Here is a 17,851-nt window from a genome sequence, read left to right on the forward strand (position 1 = left end):
TCTGTCTTTCCCAAGCTTTTCTTGTCCACTGGAAGCTTTTACTAGAGGGCAGAGGACTGGCTCTGTAGTTGACGACCTAAATGACATTCTGTTTTCTGTAAAGAGGAATTTTTCTAATTGCCACTTAGCAAGGATCCTGGCCGGGGATGGGGTCTGGGGCCTTACGATTGGTGCTCAGCCCTCCCAGGGGCCCCTCATCTTTGGCCCACACACATTCTCCTTGGGGTGATATCCTGGAATTAATGATCTCTTACACATCACAGCACCACGAAGTTCCCCCAGCCATACCCTCGTCCAGCCTCTCACTCTGATGCCATCATTACCTAGGGACAGCTCTGCATAGGTCCTTACCCAGTCCCACGCTGCTCGTCTCAATGACATTTGTGCACCGGGAGGTGGAGATGCCCTGGGGTTCCCTCCCCAGGGGAGTGGGCAGGTGAGCTGGGCAGAAACACAGAAGATGGTCCAGCAGGGAGACGTGACTGGTTAGATGCGTCATTTAAAAAGCCCACACAGCGTCATGTAAAAAGCCCAGTGCTGGTTGGGCGCGGTGGCTCATGCCTGTGATCACAGCACCTTGGGAGGCTAAGGCAGGTGGATCATTTGAGGTCAGCCTGGCCAACATGGTGAAACCCTGTTTCTACTAAAAATACAAAAAATTAGCTGGGCATGGTGGTGCATGCGTGTAGTCCCAGTTACTCAGGAGGCTGAGGAGAATCACTTGAATTTGGGAAGTGGCGGTTGTAGTGAGCTGAGATCTTGCCACTGCCCTCCAGCCTGGGTGACAGAGCGAGACTCTGTCTCAAAAAAAAAAAAAAAAAAAAAAAAAAGTCTAGTGCTGCCTGAAAACAGAAAGCAATGCCACAAGGCCACAGCTCAATGCCATTTGTGTACATTAAAATACCCACGTGCCAAATAACAACACAGGTGTTTAAGAAGACATTTGGGCCAAGAGCAGTGGCTCATCCCTGTAATCACAGTAGTGTGGGAGGATCGCTTGAGGCCAGGAGTTCGAGACCAGCCTGGGCAACATAGCAAGACCCTGTCCCTATGAAAAATTAAAACTTAGGCCAGGCACCGTGGCTCATGCCTGTAATCCCAGCACTTTGGGAGAAAAGGCGGGTGGATCACGAGGTCAGGAGATTGAGACCATTTTGGCTAACATGGTGAAACACCGTCTCTATTAAGAATACAAAAGTTACCTGGTGTGGTGGCATGTGCCTGTAATCCTAGCTACTCCAGAGGCTGAGGCAGGAGAATTGCTTGAACCAGGGAGTTGGAGGTTGCAGTGAGCCAAGATAGCCCCACCGCACTCCAGCCTTGCGACAGAGTGAGACTCCCTCTCGAAAAAAAAGAAAGAAAGAAAGAAAGAAAATGTAGCCGAGTATGGCAGTGTGCACCTGTGGTCCCAGTTACTTAGGAGGCTGAGGTGGGAGGATTGCTTGAGGCTGAGAGTTGGAGGCTGCAGGGAGCTATGATCGGGTCACTGCACTCCATCTGGGATGACAGAGTGAGATTTGATAAAAGTATTTGCACTGAACCCATCAGAATGTTTATCTGTTGTGGGAATGGGAATAACTGGGAATCACGAAATCAGACGGGCAGACAGAGAGGAGTGGGGCCTTGCATGGGGATGTGATACTGTGGTTTGTGGGTCTGGGTGGGGGAAAAGTGATGCACCTTGCCCTCCCACTAAGCCCTGTCCTTCCTATCTAACTCAGGGGTCCTTACCTGGGGCTCTCATGCTCCCCTGGAAACGCCCATTGTAGCTGCAGCTTCCAGCTTCCTCAGCAGCAAACATCCTTTGGTAAAAGCCAAGAGACCTGAAGTCTCAATAATTACAAAGAAAAGACAAGGCCCCAGTCGCGCACTCCTCATTTCTTCTTTTTTTTTTTTTTTTGGAGATGGAGTCTTGCTCTGTCGCCAGGCTTGAGTGCAATGGTGTGATCTTGGCTCACTGCATCTCTGCCTTCCAGGTTGAAGTGATTCTCCTGCCTCAGCCTCCCGAGTAGCTGGGGTTACAGGCATGCACCACCACGCCCAGCTAAGTTTTGTATTTTTAGTAGAGACCGGGTTTCACCATGTTGGCCAGGATGGTCTCGATCTCGACTTTATGATCTGCCCGCCTCGGCCTCCCTAAGTGCTGGGGTTACAGGTGTGAAACACTGAGCCCGGCCTCCCACTCCTCATTTCTGCCTATCTGTACATTTCCCTGTTTCCAGTAACATTTGGGACCATCCTGCCCACAGACAGAGACCCTGGCTTGGTTCCTGAATTCCTAGGGTCTGGTTGGCCCCATCTTGTGGAGCCAGATGGGCTAGTAGGGTCCAGTGCAGGCGAAGACACTCTTCAGGAGAAGGATAGGGGCCTGCCTGCCCGGAGCCCCACACATAGCGAGCCGGGACTGGCAGAGTCAGGGAGGCTTGATTCTTCTTGGTGGTGGTCCCTTGTGGTCTGTGCCAAAGAGCTTCCCCAGAAGAGTGATGTGCTGGTGAACCCACACCTACTTCTCATGCTGGCTGGTAGCATTCTGCTTTTTTTTTTTTTTTTGGGACAGAGTCTTCCTCTGTTGCCCAAGCTGGAGTGCAGTGGCGTGATCTCAGCTCACTGCAACCTCGGCCTCCCTGGTTCTTTTCTTTCTTGCTTTCTTTCTTTCTTTCTTTTTTTTTTTTTTTTTTTTGAGATGGAGTCTCACTTTGTCACCCAGGCTGGAGTGGAGTGGCATGATCTCGGCTCACCACAAACTCCACCTCCCGGGTTCAAGCGTTTCTCTTGCCTTGGCCTCCTGAGTAACTGGGATTACAGGTGCATGCCACCACGGCTGGCTAATTTTTTGTATTTTTAGTAGATACGGGGTTTCACTGTGTTAGCCAGGATGGTCTTGATCTCCCGACCTTGTGATCTGCTTGCCTCAGCCTCCCAAAGTGCTGGGATTACAAGTGTGAGCCACGGTGCCTGGCCCGCCTCCGGAGTTCAGGTGATTCTCCCGCCTCAGCCTCTTGAGTAGCTGGGAATACAGGTGCCCACTACCATGCCCAGCTAATTTTTGTATTTTTTGTAGAGATGGGGTTCTTACCATGTTGGCCAGAATGGTCTCGAACTCCTCACCTTGTGATCTGCCCACCTCAGCCTCCCACAGTGCTGGGATGACAGGTGTGAGCCACCGCGCTGGGGCTGCTGACTCTGCCATGTAAATTTTCCCATCGAGTTGGCTCCAAGCCACCCACGTGGTGCCACAGAACCAGTATCTGGGAAGAGATGCATGCAGTTGGCTCTCGGGGTATTGGTGGGCTACCTGCCCCACCCATGACCTATTGAAGGTGGCAGGAGGGGAGGGTATGGGACGGTAGGGAAGGGAGGGGTGGGCTGTACCTTCTCAGAAGCGGAGGAGTCAGTTCTCTGGCCAGGCCATTTCTTGGTACAGTGACTCTCATTTAAGCTACACCTGGCTGGGTGTGGTGGCTCACACCTGCGGTCCCAGCCCTTTGGGAGGCTGAGGTGGGAGGATCGCTTGAGTCCAGGAGTTTGAGGCTGCAGTGATGGCGCCACTGCTTTCCAACCACGGTGAAGAGAGGAAGACCTTGTCTCAAAAAACAAAACAAAACAAAAAGAACCCCTAAAAAACACAATACACACATGCACGCACTCACGCACACATGCACACACATGCAGACACACAGCTGGTCGTGGTGACTCATGCCTGTAATCCCAGCACTTGATGGTCACTTGAGGCCAGGAGTTCAAGACCAGCCTGAGCAACATAGCCAGACACCCAACTCTAAAAGAAAAAAAAAAGTTATACCGGAGGAAAATGCTTAGAGAGAAAGCTGTATTCTCAGGCCCTCACGAGGAAAGTTGAGGTTTTCTCTCCTTTTATGCAGAAAAATCCACCGGGATGTGACATTCTCATTAGACTGTAGTTTAAACAGGACAGGCTTCCGTTTGCAGGTGAGAACTTTCGTTTTCACAGCCAGGGGACAAATGTCAGACCTTTTTATGGGATGAATCTGAAATTTGGAAAATCACTGTCATTTTTATACAAATGAAGCCCGAGTGGTTCTCTCTACAGAACTTTCTCCTTAAAAAAGAGAGCGAAAGTCTAATCTCTGAATAGGAATTCCCTGTTTCTTGCAGGTGAATTAATTGCTTTCTGCCTTGTACTATTTACAGAATACTGATGACAAGCTGAGAGGAAAGAGGAAAAAAAGTCTTGTTAAAAAAAGAGGAATTTTTAGTCACAAAAAGGAAATTATGCCTGCTAAGTGAGACAAGATGTAAATTGGCCTTAAAAAGGAGCAGACATGAGAGTTAAGTGGCAGCTTTGTGCTGAAGGTGGGCAGGCAGCCTTGAGTGGCTGAAGAGGAAGACCAGGGGATGTGGAGGTGGCAGATCCTTCTAGAACTTTCTAGAAATTCTGTCCCTTTTCACCTTTCTTTTTTTTTTTTTTTTTTGAGATGGAGTCTCACTCTGTTGCCCATGCTGGAGTGCAGTGGTGTCATTTCAGCTCACTGCAACCTCCACCTCCTGGGTTCAAGTGATTCTCCTGTCTCAGCCTCCCTAGTAGCTGGGATGCCTGAGCCCTCAGAGGCACAGGGACCTATGCATTAGCAAATGGGCCCCAAAGCAGACCAACTCCATGCAGTGACCTCTCCCCTCGCACACACAGGGCTGGGGTCATGTTGGGGAAGATGCGTGAGGGAGTTTTCACCCAGCAGACTGGAGTGAGAGCCATGTTTGTGAAACTGCTTTATAAATAGTGAAACATCCGGCCAGGCATGGTGGCTCATGCTTGTAATTCCAGTACTTTCGGAGGCTGAGGTGGGCAGATCTCTTGAGGTCAGGAGTTCAAGACTAGCCTGGCCAACATGGTGAAACGCTATCTCTACTAAAAATACAAAAATTAGCTGGGTGTGGTGGCACATGCCTGTAATATGAGCTACTCAGGAGGCTGAGGTGGGAGAATCACTTTTACCTGGGAGGCAGAGGTTGCAGTGAGCTGAGATCATGCCACTGCATGCTAGCCTGGGCGGCAGAGCGAGACTCCATTTGAAAAAGAAAAAAGAATAGTAAAACATCTCCTATATGATAAAGTACACTGAGACAGGTTGGGGAGACTGACATCCTTCACCTCTCAGACCGCCTGACCCCGCTCTCTCTGTTTCTGTTTGTGTCTTTCTTTATTCCCCACCGTTCCCTCTTAGGTCTTTGAACCCTTGTGCAGCTCAGGACGCAGCACGCGCCAGACCCCATGCCATAAGTTTACCTACATAACAAACCTGCACTTGCACCCCTGAACTTGAAATAAACGCTAAAAAAAAAAAAAAAAAAAAAAAAGATAGGAGGAGAGCCCTTAATTCTAACCCCAGGGAGGGTTCATCAGTCACATCTTGCTTTCCTTGAAGCTGATTTGTTAGGGCAGGTGCTAATTGTGAGATTTTGTTTTTCTTTGTTTCTTTTTTGTTTTGAGAGAGAGTCTGGCTCTCTTGCTCAGGCCGGAGTGCAGTGGTGCGATCTCAGCTCACCGCAACCTCCACCCTGGAGGTTCAAGCGACTCTCCAGCCTCAGCCTCCTGAGTAGCTGGGATCACAGGCATGTACCACAATGCCCAGCTAATTTTTATATTTTCAGTAGAGACGAGGTTTCACCATGTTGCCCAGGCCAGTCTCAAACTTGTGACCTCAGGTGGTCTGCTTGCCTTGGCCTCCCAAAGGGCTGGGATTACAGGTGTGAGCCACGGCACCTGGCCTAATTGTGAGATTTGAGAAAGACTCTCTTTTATATCTACAACAACTGGTAGACGTTTTCCCCAAATTGTTGTTTCTAGACAGATGGAATCATTTATCTAAAAGTTCCTCCCATTGGCATCGAACCAGCTGCATGTGATGCCTCAGGGGGCAGAGGCTGCTCTCGACCCAAAATCTCACCTTCAGCGCTACCTAGCAACAAACGAAAATGCGATCTCCTAAGGCTTGAAAGAGAAACCCAGTTGCAGCGATAAACTCCTAAACTCTGTTTACAGCATTCTAGGGGCCAAGAAGACCACAGAGGAGAAAGGGGCTGCCAAAGAAACCAGAGTTATTCTATTTTCTTTTCTTTATTTTTTCTTAGCTTCAAAATAGGAAGTTACTGCTGATGTATGAATCCTAAGCCCGTGCTGACCACAGGGTCCTGTCTTCCCTCAGGAGGAGGAGAGGGGTAGTTTAGAGGTAGCGGGCCCCTTTCAGACTCTTTCCCTTCCAGGTCAGGGCTCTTCTTGGTGAAGTTTATTTTCCCTTTTCTCACTCGTTTTCAACCTTGCCCACCTCCGTTTTCTTCCTGAGCGTCGCTCATGTTCTCATTTTTTTTGGAGATGGAGTTTTGTTCTTGCGGCCTGGACTGGAGTGCGGTGGTGCGATCTCGGCTCACTGCAACCTCTACTTCCCAGGTTCAAGCAATTCTCCTGCCTCAGCGTCCCAAGTAGCTGGGATTATAGGCGTGCACCACCAGGCCGGGCTAATTTTGTAATTTTACTAGAGGTGGGGTTTCACCATGTTGGCCAGGCTGGTCTTGAACTCCTGACCTCAGGTGACTCACCTGCCTCTGCCTCTTAAAGTGTTGGGATTACAGGTGTGAGCCAACATGCTCGGCTGCTCATGTTCTCTTTTCTGATCTTTTTTTTTTTTTTTTTTTTTTTAAGATGGGGTTTCACCGTATTGGTCAGGCTGGTCTCAAACTTCTGACCTCAGGTGATCCACCTGCCTTAGCCTCCCAAAGTGCTGGGATTACAGGCATGAGCCACCGCGCCCAGCTTTTCTGATCTTTTTGTTGTTGTTGTTGAGATGGAGTCTGGCTCTGTCGCCAAGGCTGGAGTGCAGCGGCACAATCTCGGCCACTGCAACCTCTGTCTCCTGGGTTTCAGCAATTCCCCTGCCTCATCCTCCTAAGTAGCTAGGATTACAGTACAGGCACACGCCACCACACCCAGCTAATTTTTTGTATTTTAGTATATGTGCTGCCGAAGCGAGCACAATTTTTTGTATTTTAGTAGAGACGGGGTTTCACTATGGCCAGGATGGTCTTGAACTCCCGACCTCATGATCTGCCCACCTCAGCCTCCCAAAGTGCTGGGATTACAAGCATGAGCCACCACACCGGCCTTTTTTTTTTTCTTTTGAGACAGCTACTCAGGAGGCTCTGTCACCCAGGCTGCTATGCAGTGGCACGATCACGGCTCACTGCAGTTTCTACCTCCTGTGTTCAAATGATCCTCCTACCTCAGCCTCCCAAGTAGCTGAGACTACAAGTGTGCACCACCATGCCTGGGTAATTTTTTTTTTTAATTGTAGAGGTGGGGTCTTGCAATGTTGCCCTGGCTGATCTTGAACTCCTGGCTCAAGTGATTCTCCTGTCTCAGCCTCCCAAAGTTCTGGGATTACAGGTGTGAGCCGTGGTCGCACCTGCCCTCTTTTCTGATTCTTATTCACTATGATCACTCTCTTTCCTTTTTAGAAATTTAATTTCCTTTAAAAATTTTATTTTTATTTATTTTAGACAGGGTCTCGCTGTGTCACCCAGGCCAGTGTAATGGCACCATCATGGCTCCTCACTGCAGCATTGACCTCCTGGGTTCAGGTGATCCTCCCACCTCAGCCTCCTGAGTAGCCGGGACTATAGGTGGGCGCCATCATGCCCGTCTAATTTTTGTATTTTTGGAGGGGGGTAGAGATGGGGTCTTGTTATGTTGCCCAAGCTGGTCTCAAATTCCTGGTCTCAAGGGATCCTCCGGAGGTGGCCTCCCAAAGTGCAAGAATTATGGGTGTAAGCCTCTGTGCCCAGCCTCCTTTTGTAACTTAAAATTCTTTTTCTATTTATTTATTTATTTATTTATTTATTTATTTATTTTTACCCGCACAATCTGCACATGTGAAAAAAGTTTTTTTAAGAGACAGGTCTCACTCTTTTCCCAGGCCTGAGACACCACTTCCTGAGTCCAGCCGTCTTCCTTCTCTCTCTCTCTCTCTTCTTCTTTTTTTTTATTTTTAAGATGGAGTCTTGCTTCTGACGCCCAGGCTGCGGTGCAATGGCACAATCACAGCACACTGCAACCTCTGCCTCCTGGGTTCAAGCGATTCTCCTGTCTCAGCCTCCTGAATAGCTGGGATTACAGGTGTGCACCACCACGCCCAGCTGATTTTTTCTATTTTTAGTAGAAACGGGGTTTCATTATGTTGGCCAGGCTGGTCTGGAACGCCTGACCTCAGGTAATCTGTCTGTCTTGGCCTCCCAAAGTGCTGGGATTACAGGCGTGAGCCACTGCGCCCAGCCTATCTTCTCTTCTTAAAAAGACACAAGGCTGGGTGTGGTGGCTCACACCTGTAATCCCAGCACTTTGGGAGGCCGAGGTGGGTGGATCACCTGAGGTCAGAAGCTAGAGACCAGCCTGGCCAACTTGGCAAAACTCCATCTCTACTAAAAATACAAAAATTAGCCGGGCATGGTAGCACACGACTGTAATCCCAGCTATTTGAGAGGCCGAGGAAGGAGAATTTCTTGAACCCAGGTGGTGGAGGTTGTAGTAAGCCAAGATCACGCCACTGCACTCTCCAGCCAGGGTGACACAGAGAGACTCTGTCTCAAAAAAAAGAGACTCCAATCCTTGGATGTAGGGCCCAGATCAATATGATATCATCTCAAGATCCTTAACTTAATGATTAAGGCCCTATTCAATCAAAGACTCTGTTTCCAAATAAGGTCACCTTCACAGACACCAGAGGTCAGGACTTGGCCACATCTTTTCTGGGAGGCACAGTTCAATCTGCAACAGAAGTTACTGGTAATTTATGAAGAGGACTGGCTTGATCTCACTGCTGCTGTAACAGATCACGCTGGCTGCTATATGGAGTTTAGGCCGAAGTGGGAAGGTGGGGGATGGGGCCGTTGCAGGAAGCTGGGCCAGGGATGATGGCGAGAGAGAGAGAAAAGTGTCACAGCCTCCTGCACTCTCACGGCTGGGCCCAGGTATTCTCCTGTTAGAGGTAAATGGTTTCACAGATCATCAGCGTCAGGCAAGGCCACTCTGGCCGTGACGAATCGAGACAGTAGTCAGACCCCTCCTCCCCCGAAACGATGTCTGAAAACCGATAAAATGTGGACAGCATTAACCACAGAATTAACCAAACATGCCCCATTGTGGCTGACAGGAGAGACTGAGCCTTTGAATTTTTCTTTCCTTTTTTTTTTTTTTTTTAATCAATGAGCCTAAGCAACATGGCGAGACCCCATCTCTACAAAAAATATAAAAAGTTAGCCCAGCATGGTGGCGTGTACCTGTAGTCTCAGCTACTCGGGAGGCTGAGGTGGGAGGGTAGCTTGAGCCCAGGAGGTCAAGGGTCTGCGGTGAGTCATGATCATGCCTCTGTACTCTAGCCTGGGTGACAGAATGAGATCCTGGCTCAAAAAAATAAAAATGGGCTGAGCATGGTGGCTCATGCCTGTAAACCCAGCACTTTGGGAGGCCTAAGAGGGTGGGTCACTTGAGATCTGGAGTTTGAGACCAGCATGGCCAACATGGTGAATTGAAACCCTGCCTCTACTAAAAATACAAAAATTAGCTTGGTGTGGTGGCGCGCGCCTGTAATCCTAGCTACTGGAGAGGCTGAGGTGGGAGGATCACTTAAATTTGGGAAGTAGAGGTTGCAGTGAGCTGAGATTGTGCTACGGCACTCCAGTCTGGGCAACAGAGTGAGATTCTGTCTCAAAAATAAATAAATAAATAAAAATAAAGGCCGGGCATGGTGGCTCATGCCTATAATTCCCACACTTTCAGAGTCCAAGGTGGGTGGATCACCTGAAGTCAGGAGTTTAAGATCAGCCTGGCCAACATGGTGAAACCCTGTCTAAACTAAAAAAAAAAAAAAAATTAGCTGGGCATGGTGGTGGGTGCCTGTAATCCCAGCTACTTCAGGAGGCTGAGGTAGGAGAATTGCTTGAACCCAGGAGGTGGAGGTTGCAGTGAGCCAAGATAGCGCCACTGCACTCAACAAGAGCAAAACTCTGTCTCAAAATAAAATGAAAGTAAATAAATAATCACAATTCTAGGCTTGCTCAATTTTCTCACCTTCTAGATGAGAACGATCAAGATGATCAGGTGAGGTGGCTCACGCCTGTACTCCTAGTGCTCTGGGAGGCTGAGGCAGGAGGATCGCTTGAGCCCAGGAGGGTGAGGCTGCAGTGAGCTGTAATTGTGCCACTGCACTCCAGCCTGGGTAAAAGAGCAAGACCCAGTCTCAAAAAAAAAAAAAAAAAAAAAAAATTATCAAGATACTCAATTGTGGATACCGTCTCATGCCAGTCAGAATGGTGATTACTAAAAAGTCAAGAAACAGCAGATGCTGTCAAGGCTGTGGAGAAATAGAAATGCTTTTACACTGTTGGTGAGAGTGTGAATTAGTTCAGCCATTGTGGAAGACAGTGTGGCGATTCCTCAAAGATCTAGAACCAGAAATACCATTTGGCTCAGCAATCCCATGACTGGGTATATTCCCAAAGAAATAGAAATCATTCTATTATAAAGATACATGCACACGTATGTTCATTGCAGCACTCTTCACGATAGCAAAGACAGAATCAACCCAAATATCCATCAATGGCAGACTGGACAAAGCAAATGTGCTACATATACACCATGGAATACTACACAGCCATAAAAAGGAATGAGATTATATCCTTTGCAGGGACATGGATGGAGCTGGAAGCCATTGTCCTCAGCAAACTAACGCAGGAACAGAAAGCCAAGCACCGTATTTCTCACTTAGAAGTGGGAGCTGAACAATGAGAACACATGGACACAGGAAGGGGAACATCACACACTGGGGCCTGCTGGGGGGTGGGGGAGGGAGGGCACCAGGATAAACAGCTAATGCATGCGGGGCTTCATACCTATGGGTGGTAGGTGCATAAAACCACTATGGCATATGTTTACCTGTGTAACAAACCTGCATGTTCTGCACATGTATCCCAGAATCTAAAATATAATTAAATGAATTTAAAAAAAAAAAAAAAAAAAGGGGATGCTCAATTGTGGGATGGCCTGGTTCTTAACAGCATGCAATCCAGGGCAAAGCCTTGCTTCCTTGAGCTATCTTCCAAAACATACAACACCAGCCTGAATCCTAAACACATCCTTACGGAGATGCCTCCGGTTTCCCAAGATCTGTGCATGCTTCTTGCATCACATCAATAAACTCACTTTGTTCAGCTGTCAGCATGTTCCTGGGGGGCTTGGAGAGGCAGGGCCGGCTTCATGTATGTGGGACCTGTACAATTCACAGAGCTCTGCACTTAGAAGCATTAATCCCTGGGCTGGATTAATGCTTGGCTGCTGCCATATTGAATTCTTTTAATTTTTTTAGAGACAGGATCTCTTTCTCTGTTGCCCAGGCTGGAGTGCAGTGGTGTGATCACAGCTCACTGCAGCTTCAAGCTCCTGGGCTCAAGCGATCCTCCTGCCTCAGCCTCCTGAGTAGCTAGGACTACAGGTGTGTCCACCACACCCAGTTAATTAAAATGATTTTTTTTTTTAGAGATGGGGTCTTGCTATGTTGCCCAGGCTGGTCTTTTTTTTTTTTTTTTTTTTAGATGGAGTCTCGTTTCCGTTGCACAGGCTGGAGTGCAGTGGTGTGATCTCAGCTCACTGCAACCTCCACCTCCCGGGTTCAAGCGATTCTTCTTCCTCAGCCTCCAGAGTGGCTGGGATTACAGGCACCCGCCACTATGCCAGGCTAATTTTTTGTATTTTTAGTAAAGACGGGGTTTTACTATGTTGGCCAGGCTGGTCTCGAACACCTGACCTCATGATCCACCTGCCTTGGCCTCCCAAAGTGCTGGGATTACAGGAGTGAGCCACCACGCCTGGCTTCATTTTTGTATTTTTAGTAGAGACGGGGTTTTGCCATGTTGGCCAGGCTGGTGGCCAACTAACTCTTGACCTCAGGTGATCTTCCCAACTCGGCCTCCCAAAGTGCTGGGATTATAGGTATGAGCCGCCGCGCCCAGCCAAACCGGGCTGGTCTTGAATTCCTGGGTTGAAGCCACCATGCCTGGTTTGAAATTCTTAATAATTTTTGAACAGGGGGCTCCCTGTGTTCATTTTTCAGTGGGCCCCAGAAGTGACAGAGGCAATTCTGCTAAAGGGCAGGGCCAGTGGGTGTGGAAGAGGATGTGAGAAGTGGGTGAATTCGGGACTTTTAGGCTAGGATCCTTAAGACTTGCTGATAGTGCCAGGCTCAAGCCTGTAATCCCAGCACTTTGGGAGGCCGAGGCGGGTGGATCACGAGGTCAAGAGATCGAGACCATCCTGGTCAACATGGTGAAACCCCGTCTCCAGTAAAAATACAAAAAATTAGCTGGACATGGTGGCGCATGCCTGTAATCCTAGCTACTCAGGAGGCTGAGGCAGGAGAATTGCCTGAACCCAGGAGGCAGAGGTTGCGGTGAGCCGAGATCGCGCCATTGCACTCCAGCCTGGGTAACAAGAGCGAAACTCCATCTCAAAAAAAAAACACACACAAAAAAAAACAAAAAAAAAAAAAAACGCTTGCTGATAGTTTGGATTTGGGTGGGAGAATGCAGGGAAGAGACAGGAATCACTCCTTAATGTGGATCTGGGACTTGGGGAATGAGTGTCCTTTATCCAGATGGGAAATATTGGGTAAACAAGCCAAGCAGATTTTGGAGTGGGCAAGTGGGGTCAACTATCTGTTTGGTGAAAATAAACTTCCTATCAAATATTACAAAATAGGGATGGGATATTACATTTAAAAAACTGCTGACCAGCCAGGCATGGTGGCTCATGCCTGTAATCCCAACACTTTGGGAAGCCAAGGTGAGAGGATCGATTAAGGCCAGGAGTTTGAGACCAGCCTGGGCAACATAGCAAGACCCCATTTCTCCAAAAATTTAAAAAAAATTAGCCGAGCATGGTGGTGCGTGCCTGTAGTCCCAGCTACTTGGAAGGCTGAGGCTGAGGAGGATCACTTGAGCCCAGGAGGTAGAGGCTGCAGTGAGCTATGATTGTGCCACTGCACTCAGCCTGGGTGACAGAGTGAGGACCTCTCTCCTAAAAAAAAAAGAAAAAAAAAAAAATTGTGCTGGGCATGGTGACTCACCTTTGTAATCCCAGCACTTTGGGAGGCCAAGGAAGGCAGGCAGATCACCTGAGGTCAGGAATTTGAGACCAGCGTGGCCAACTTGGCAAAACCCCGTCTCTAATAAAAATACAAAAATCAGCTGGGCACGATGGTGGGCGCCTGTAATTCCAGCTACTCGGGAGGCTGAGGCAAAAGAATCACTTGAACCTGGGAGGCAGAGGTTGCAGTGAGCCCAGATTGCAACATTGCACTCCAGGCTGGGCGACAGAAGCAAGACTGTCTCAAATAAATAAATAAATAAATAAGAAGAAGATGGCTGGGCTCAGATGATGTCAGGAGTTGGAGACCAGCCTGGCAAGCATGGTGAAACGCCATCTCTACTAAAAATACAAAAACATTAGCTGGGATGGTGGCAGGCCCATGTAATCCCAGCTACTTGGGAGGCTGAGGCAGGAGAATTGCTTGAACCTGGGAGGTGGAGGTTGCTGTGAGCTGAGATTGTGCCAGTGCACTCTAGCCTGGGCAACAGAGCAAGACTCCGTCTTAAAATAAATAAATAAATAAATAAATAAATAAATAAATAAATAAATAATTGGTGACCCAATATTGTACTATAGTTTAGCAAGATGCTTCTGTTAAAACTGGAGCTTTGAATGAAGACACCCCCAAACAGGCTTTGTGTGAGCAACATGGCTGTTTATTCACCTGGGTGCTGGTGGGCTAAGGCCGAAAAGGGCATTAGCGAAGGGCAGTGGGATAGGAGTTGGCTTTATAGGTTGGGGCAAATCTTTTGGGGAGGGGGCAGGGGTGTTACCGAGTAAGATTAGTTACGGTGGTGGGGGTGGGGCAAGGAGTAGGCATTACTATAAGTTCAGTTACAGCGGCGGGTGGGGTAAGGTGCAAGAGTAGTTGAGATGGCAGGGTGGGGTGAGGAGTATTCACATTATCATAATAACAGTTAAGTTGGCAGGGTGGGTTTAGAAGCTTAATATCCGGCTTTTTCCTAAGTCGGCGCTCACCAAGGAGAAAGCCACGTTCAGTTCGAGCGCCAAGATCGCGGAGCCCAGTGGCAAGAAGCCAGATGAGTTCGAGTCCGGCCTCTCCCAGGCTCTTCTGGAGCTGGAGGTGTACTCAGACCTCAAGGCTCAGCTCGGGGAGCTGAATATCACAGCAGCCAAGGAGATTGAAGTTGGTGGTGGCCGGAAAACTATCATAATTTTCGTTCCCGTTCCTCAACTAAAATCTTTCCAGAAAATCCAAGTCCGGCTAGTACGCGAATCGGAGAAAAAGTTCAGTGGGAAGCATGTTGTCTTTACCGCTCAGAGGAGAATTCTGCCTAAGCCAACTTGAAAACGCCGTACAAAAACTAAGCAAAAGCGTCTCAGGAGTCGTACCCTGACAGCTGTGCACGGTCCAGTCCTCGAGGACCTGCTCTTCCCAAGAGAAATTGTGGGCAAGAGAATCCGCGTGGAACTGGATGGCAGTCGGCTCATAAAGGTTCATTTGGACAAAGCACAGCAGAAGTATGTGGAACACGAGGCTGAAACTTTTTCTGGTGTCTGTAAGGAGCTCACGGGCAAGAATGTTAATTCTGAATTCCCAGTTTCAATTGCAAACAGAATGACTAAATAATTAAAAAAAAAAAAAAAAAAAAAAAGCAGCAGCTTAACGGCCGGGGGAACCTCCGCTGGGATATGAGGGATAACGGCGAACGCAGGCGGGGGTGCGGGGTGATCAGCCAAGGCAGGCAGGACTTTAGACTTTCTGGGTTCAGGCTCGCACATGGAGGCCTGACAGCTACCGCTCGGGGGAAATCAGGTAAGGGATTCATGAGCTCTCGCTGTATTATTTCTTACAACCGCATGTGAATTTACAATCATCCGAAAATGAAAAGTTTAATTAAAAAAAATTAGTGACCCAGAAAATCAGGACGTGAGTGGAGCGATAGGTGGGCGGCTCGGGGCAGGTGTTACTCATTTTTATTCATCCGTTCTTCAATCTGCAAGGAGTTTGGGGGCAGCTCACAGAGGCGGACACAGCTGGGAACAGTGAAGGGGCTGTTCGTGGTGTCCGGGGAGACGGTGGCAGCCGCTGTGGCACTTGAGTGTCCTTCCTGGTGGTCTGGTGTTGAGGGCTGATGGGGTGGACAGCAGCTCATCTCTTGGAGGCCATGCCAAGTGAGGGGGTGAATTTGACTCTAGAGGACATTGCCTTCAGCACTCACCTCCTCTAGCAATTTCAGGTCACATCAGCAGTGGGACAGACACAGGGGCACGAAACCACAGGTGGGAAAGGAGGCCAGGATCAGCTTGGTTAGTGTTCACTTTCAAGCTTTCCTTCACTAGAGTTGGGCTCCCAGCGGGGAGAGGAGCATCTCTTCTTAAGATATTTGCAGATTTATTCACGGAACTTCCCACACATCTGGATGAGGATAGACAACGTGCCCCCTGGAGGAAAGAGTTAAATGAATCGCTAAAGCACAAAATGTTCCTGTAAAATTGCTTCCATATTTTATTAGACGCAGATGAGCATGAATTATTGTGAGGCCAGCAGGGGAGTTTGCAAATTTGGTTCTTGCCTATTTCCATCAACAACCCTGCCCCCCTCACCTTAGATGGAAACGGAAGGACTGTTGGAGGGATGCAGGTTTGGGGTGGGACCACTGAATAAAGAGCTTGTGAATTCATCCAGCCATCGGGTGTTTATGGGCACCTACTGCATGTCAGGGAATGCAAGCATAATCGCAGCTGCAGGTATCAACCTTCCAACGACACCTCCAAGGCCCTTCTGAGATGCGCCATTTTTGTTTTAGGGTTATGTAGGGGATGGCTTTTGGGGGAGGAAGCTTCCTTTTGAGCCTCTCAGAGTGCCACTGTTTTATCTATGCAATAGAAAAGAAGGCACATTTCACATACCCCTCCATGGTCAGAAATGCAAATTAACATTAAATTACACTTTTCCCGAAATCTCCCCATTTGCATCAAGGTATGAAACTCCTTATGGGGGAAAATGGACACAATTGTGCAAAATTGGTTTTCCAGCCGAATAGATCTGATTAGTTTCTTACACTGTGTGGCTCTGCCAATTCAGTTTTTCCTCTTCTTTTTAAAAGTATTTATTATTTATTTATTTCTTGAGACAGAGTCTCACTCTGATGCCCAGGCTGGAGTGCAGTGGTATGATCTTGGCTTACTGCAACCTCTGCACCCCGCCCCCCCCACTCTTCAGGTGATTCTCCTGCCTCAGCCTCCTGAGTAGCTGGGATTACAGGTATGCACCACCATGCTCAGCTGAATTTTGTATTTTTAGTAGAGATGGGGTTTCACCATTTTGGCCAGGCTGGTCTCAAACTCCTGACCTCAGGTGATCCACCCATCTCAGCCTCCCAAAGTGCTGGGATTACAGGTGTTATCCCAGCCACCACACCCAGCCCAAAAATTTATTTTTAAGTTTTTTTGTTTTTTGTTTTGTTTTGTTTTGTTTTGTTTTTTCATTTCAATAGCTTGAGGGGTACAAGTGGTTTTTGGAGACATGGAAGAATTGTATAGTGGTGAAGTCTAGGATTTTAGAGTATCTGTCACCTGCATGTCAGGCCTCCATGTGCAAGCACGGACCCAGAAAGTCTGAAGTCCTGCCTGCCTCGGCTGATCACCCCCAAACCCCTGCCTGCATTTGCCATTAGCCCTGATAGCCCAGCAGAGCTTGCCTGAGTTAAGACAGTCACCCCACCCTGCCATCTTAACTGTTATTATAATAATGTGAATACTCCTCACCCACCCTACCATCTTAACTACTCTTACCCCACACAGTCCATTGTAACTGAACTTACGGTAATGTATACTCCTTGCCCCCACCCCACCGCTGTAACTGATCTTACTCTGTAACTTTCCACTGCCCACCGCAAACCTATAAAACCAACTCCTATCCCACCGCCCTTCACTGACGTCCTTTTCAGCCTCTGCCCACCTGCACCCAGGTGAATAAACATCCATGTTGCTTACACAAAGCCTGTTTGGGGGGTCCCTTCACTCAAAGCACACGTTTTAACACTGAACAGTGTGCTTTATACTAATACATAGTTTTCCATCCGTCACTCCCTACTGTCATCCCCCTTCTGGGTCTCCAATGTCCCCACTCTGTATGTCTTTGGATACCCATAGCTTAGCTCCAACTTATTGGTGAGAACGTGGAGTATTTGGTTTTCTGTTCCTAAGTTACTTCATTAAGGATAATGGCTTCCACTTTAATCCAAGTTGCTGGAAAAGACATTCTTTTTTTTTTTTAGAGATAGGGTCATGCTGTGTCACCCAGGCTGGAGTGCAGCAGCACATGACTCACTGCAGGTTTGGCCTCCCAGGCTCAAGCAATCCTCCCACCTCAGCCTTCCAAGTAGCTGGGACTACAGGTGTGTGCCACCACACCTGGCTAATTTTTAAATTTTCGTAGAGATGAGGGTCTCACTATGTTGCCCAGGCTGGTGTTGAACTCCTGGTCTCAAGCAATTCTCCTGTCGTGGCCTCCCAAAGTACTGGGACTACAGGCATGAACCACCTCACCCTGCTCCATTTCCTTTTTTTTTTTTTTTTTGAGATGGAATCTCACTCTGTTACTCAGGCTGAAGTGCAGTGGGATTATCTTTGCTCACTGCAACCTCCATCTCCTGGGTTCAAGTGATCCTCCCACCTCAGCCTCCCTCGTAGCTGGGACTACAGGCTCACGCCACT

General features: G+C 48.3%; 1 pseudogene; it reads left to right on the top strand.

Annotated features, from left to right (window-relative positions):
* The first annotated feature begins 11,244 nt into the window (after window positions 1–11,244).
* On the top strand, window positions 11,245–15,918 carry LOC101040275 (small ribosomal subunit protein eS7-like; annotated as a pseudogene).
* The last annotated feature ends 1,933 nt before the right edge of the window (window positions 15,919–17,851 follow it).

This window comes from Saimiri boliviensis, chromosome 20 (genome assembly GCF_048565385.1).
Source record: "Saimiri boliviensis isolate mSaiBol1 chromosome 20, mSaiBol1.pri, whole genome shotgun sequence".
Taxonomy (NCBI): Eukaryota; Metazoa; Chordata; class Mammalia; order Primates; family Cebidae; genus Saimiri; species Saimiri boliviensis.